Source organism: Silene latifolia, unplaced genomic scaffold (genome assembly GCF_048544455.1).
Source record: "Silene latifolia isolate original U9 population unplaced genomic scaffold, ASM4854445v1 scaffold_317, whole genome shotgun sequence".
Classification (NCBI taxonomy): Eukaryota; Viridiplantae; Streptophyta; class Magnoliopsida; order Caryophyllales; family Caryophyllaceae; genus Silene; species Silene latifolia.
The window spans coordinates 16,019-21,174 of NW_027413252.1; the positions used below are offsets into that span (position 1 = coordinate 16,019).

The following is a 5,156-nucleotide window of genomic DNA, read 5'->3' on the forward strand; positions in this document are numbered from 1 at the left end:
ATGATAATAAAAAAGTGGTGGTTCATTGGAGAGAAGCCCGTCGAATGTTTGATGGATCTGGGTGGCACCGGCCTGTTATCCTTCCACTGACAGGAGAGGGAGGTTCATCGTTGCTCTGTGAAACCAGCCTCACGCGTTCCCCTCCGCTTTAGGATCCATGATCTCTAGGCCTTCGCCTAAAGCCCATGGATCAACTCCCAACTTGGATAGGGCAAGCCAGCAAATTGCCAGCCCAAGACCCGACCCAACGGACTGAACCCACGTTCCACCACAATGATGCCCCCACTTGGGTCACAAGCTCTCGTTACTTAGCTCGGCAAAAACTATCGCGAGAGCCTCTTTAATATAGATAACGTGTTAACTACACATTGTCGATGTGGGATGGAAATTTCGATATTCACCTCATCGCATATGCTTGCATTAAGCAATGTATTAGTATTAGCGAAGTCAACTATCTTAAAACTACCCATGTACTGTTAGTAATATATTTTACTCGAGAACTAGCAATGTAATGTCCGGAACTGAGAATTACTAGGATATTTGAAATGGTGTGTGTGAAGTTTGTAAGAATACGAGTACTAATTATTGGGAATTTGTTTTTCTTCATCATAAAACGTGGTGAAAAAATTATGTACGTTTAGTATGTTAGCTCCATATTGTTGATCATCTCGTCTTAACCTTAATCATCTGAATTTCATTTACAGGTCATTCTGACGTGGTTTATTTGTCAAGGCTAATTAGTTGGTCATCACAGAACAAGCATGTTCATGGTTTAATAGAGCAAATATTTACTACGGAGTATTACACAAAGTACTTGCATTACAATTCTTCTATTCATAACCTTATAGGCGGAAACAAAATTATAATTAGAAGGCAAAAGTCTAGAAAGAGCGCAAACTAGTATTGCAATAAGGTAAATAAATTACCCTAAAAAAATAAGGTAAATAAAATAAAGTATATAAAATTTAACTAAAATATTCAGATTTTTCATTACTCGGAGATCACCGCTCCGCTAATACCTTCGGTCTGTCGCTTAAACTATCCATGACTAAATGGAAATCATATGATCATCCACACGGTTGGACTTATACATCGCATTCTTAGAAACTTATTCATTCAGTTGTACCATACATTGAACTCAGTCCATTGCATTTTATGGATATTTCTAAATCTGCTATTAGACTTTAAACATTGCTCCAATAAAGAGGTGATATATGGAAAAGAACTCATGGTCGAAATGAAGTGTTTCTAATGGTGTAACTCGAATTTTTAACTGTAATCACTTTTCACAATACAGCATACAATCTTGGCATGCTCACCACAATTCCCTAAACATCAGCATCGACACAAGCTAACATCTTGAGTAGGAACCTATTTTTCCAAGGCTCGATTGCTAGTGGTTGTATGATTATATATGTCTGCAGGTCACTAAGAGCCCAAGTGAACTGTCAATCTAATGAAGAAGTGGTATTGTACAAGGGACATAGTTTGTTGATTATTGATCTTTCACAAGACAGAGAAGTGACCTAGACATACTTGTGAGCGTCCGATCAGAATCATATCAACCTCTCAGAGTTAAGTCGTTCTCCACTTCTCAGGAGCAGAGAAGTATCCATGAGCCATTAATCAAGGTATTAATCAAGTAACGGACAATTGGTGAAATAAAGTTGGTGACAATGCATTTGTTTTCCCTGGACTTTTTGTTTCCACTCTCTACAAATTTCATGTGGCCATTAAACATGTAAATCTATGAGGTGCTGTGCTAATTTGCAAGGACAAACATCATAATGCTTTGACAGTAGCTGATTATGGGAAAACATGAAAGTTAATAACCATCCGAACAAATAAAAATTAAGTAACCAAAAACATTGAACCTAAAAAAGATTGAACTGGACTGGAGAGGTGCGTCAGGCCCAAGCAATAGTGCAACGCGACACTTGAAGGCCCAGGCAGCAAGCTACATTGATAGACCTCCACTCTTAAAAAATAAAATATCATATGAGCCAATGACCCACATATCATATATTAAACCTATAAGAACAGATACTACACTTGATCTTAACCAAAATGAGAAAGGTATGCTTTGAATAATAGCACGTTTCAGTTTATATAACATGACAAGTCATAACACCAAATTACCTGGTCGATGTGGGAGCGAAATAATTCTCTTTTCCGCTGCTATGTTCAGCTTTCTAGTTTATTGTAATGGCTTCAATTTTAAGAATGAGTGTAGAATCTTCATTGCTTGAGCTTTTACAGATTCATTTATTCAGCTAAACATGTACCATTGAACTCACTCTATGGCATATTATGGATATTAGACTTTACAATTAAACCATTGAGTTTTGACTCTACTACTCTTTATAAAAAGTTGTATGAGGAGTACCAATTTTAGTGGAATGTTTTCACAAAGTACGGTGCACTTCTAAATCATATTCCAACGAAAATTAATCCAATCACCCATCCTTTTGGGTATAGAAACCTATATTACTTACTCGATTACAAGTTCGGATACAAGTGTTGAATATGTTATATGGGGAATGTATACGGTCTATTATAGGCGGATTTTAGCGGGAGGGCAGTGAGAGCACGTGCCGACCCCTAGCCCCTAGGTGATGATTTATTGAGAAATAAAAACATAAGCCCGCTCTATGCCAAGACCCTGCGCCCAACACTGCGGTATACACATTTGGAACAGTTCTCTGCCCTATCAAGTGTCAACTCTAGAAGAGCGGCTTGGATTGCATCTCCATGACTCCATGCGGTACCATGTAATGAGATGGAGTCCAAATTCTATCTGATATGGTGGCTCGAATATTATCATGTGAACCCAAATACGGAACTTTTTTTTGGGGTGACTACTGCAAAACTAAGATGAAGTCCAAATTTATCTGTGATATGGGTGGCAGCGATACATGATCATATTGGGGCAGTGTGACAGTGTCAGACCGAAGTATCATTTTCAACGTAAAACTCCATCAAAATTCACTTCCTTCAGGATTCAAATCCTAAATACACCCTATTCTTACAAGAATTTGTGCCATGTAAACGAGCATTATAAGAGTGTTATATATATAGTTGCGCTCTTTGTCCAACTCAAGAGCCTGGTAAGCAACACCATGTGAGTATCTCTTGCTGTAAAAAGAAACAAAAAAAGAATAATGCTAGCGGAGGTTTCTATTGTTTGATAGCATAAAGAAACCACGAATTTATGGTAGATCACAGCCAACAGGGGACGCCAAAAGTTTGATATTTGTAAATGATGAATAAAACCCCCTCAGTTGGGTAGTCTATTCTCATTATATGCATATTATTTACACTAAATATTTCCCATTGAAAATTTAGCATTTTTGGCTTTGTTATTTGTCGCCTTGTCGAATCATTCTGACTTTCCCTCCACAACTGCCTTCAGCGAAATTGGAGACCATCCACTCTTACAATATACTGAATAGTATTGCAAAAATACATTCCCATCCACACTAGAAAAAATTTTATAATCACACATTCATACATCTTTAGGTGTAAGAACAAAAAAATTTCAAGGCTTAGTGGATGTATGATGTACGGAGTATACACCAATTTTGTTAGAAATCATATTTTCTCTGAAACAAATTCACTCGAGAGTGAAGAAAATAAGAACGATTATATATGTCTACACGATTATATATGTCTACATACAAGCCAACTTGTGATGAGTGTCCAATCAGAATCATATTAACCTTAAGGCTTAAGACCATCCCCAAACAGTGGTCGCGCTAACTAGGTCGCGACCCGATTTTACTCTTAATCTCACCTTATTAACCTTGACTCATTTTCACCCTCTCAAGCAGAAGGTCGCGATCTAGTCATCAACCCAATCATTATCCACTTTACAATATTCCCAATCATTTTACACATTCTCTACCCCACTTTTCTCTTTTGCTTTTACAATTATTTTTCCTAACATTTTATAAATATAGTTATTTTTCTATTATTGTAAATATCTTAATAAAAAAAAACTACCCCAATATTTTACGACCATATTAATCTTATGGCGTATTTTACGGAAAAAAATATTAAATAACGTTATAATTTTGAAAAGTGATTATACGATTTCATTAACAATTAAAAAAATTATTGAAAAACATGATTCGACATATAAAATACCATACATAAACATTAAATACTACGAAATAATAAAATGCATTAAAAGCAAATTCTAGTTACGAAAGTTTTCCCAAATATGCTCAATAAGATGATTTTTCTACGATGATGATATTCATACTGGTCATCACTAGCTGAACTCGGATTATCTTCCTTAAATTTTTCGATCATAGTTAATTAATGAAAGAGTACTTTCTTAACGCAGATACAAAAAAATTGAACTGGATTGGAAGGTGTGCCAGGCCCAAGCTTGAGATATATATATTAATGAAAGAGATCATAGTTAATTAATGAAAGAGTACTTTCTTAACGCAGATACAAAAAAATTGAACTAGATTGGAAGGTGCGCCAGGCCCAAGCTTGAGATATATATATTAATGAAAGAGTACTTTCTTAACCACGATACAAAAAAATTGAACTGGATTGGAGAGGTGCGCCAGGCCCAAGCAATAGTGCAACACATGGGCGACGCGCGAAGGCCCAGGCAGCAAGCTACCTTGATGGACCTCCCCTCTTAAAAAATAAATTTAATATCGTGTGAACCAATGGCCCACATATCAGATATTAAACTGATAAGAACAGATACTACACTTGATCTTAGCCAAAAGGCCGAGAAAGGTATACTTACTCAATCGGCCTGTTTCAGTTTATATAATTTGACAAGCCCTTCCAATAAAATACCTAGGCGATGTGGGAGCGCAATAATTCACTTTTTCGCTGCTATGTTCAGTTTTATACTTCGTAGTCTATTATACTCTATTGTAATGGCTTCAAATTTGTGAATGTAGAATCTTCATTGCGCGAGACCTGATGCAAACACCAACACCATCTTCATTGCTTGAGAATCTTAATGACTTACATAGAGATACGAAGCTTTGAAACTCTCTTTCTAATCCGATTTTACCCAAAATTAATGGGTCACAAACAGCATACCAACAAACTTAAAGTATTAGTAAGAGATTCAAGATAATTAGATTAGATCCTACAGAAAAGAACCGTCAATCTTCCTCAAC

General features: G+C 36.3%; 1 non-coding gene and 1 pseudogene across 1 annotated transcript; both read right to left on the reverse strand.

Moving 5' to 3' along the window:
- Positions 1 to 1,897: 1,897 nt before the first annotated feature.
- LOC141639271 (U2 spliceosomal RNA) lies at positions 1,898 to 2,080 on the reverse strand (annotated as a pseudogene).
- A 2,489-nt stretch (positions 2,081 to 4,569) lies between these two features.
- Positions 4,570 to 4,765, reverse strand: LOC141639269 (U2 spliceosomal RNA). Its single transcript, XR_012542450.1, has one exon. It is a non-coding gene; the product is annotated as a U2 spliceosomal RNA (small nuclear RNA).
- Between the last annotated feature and the right edge of the window lie 391 nt (positions 4,766 to 5,156).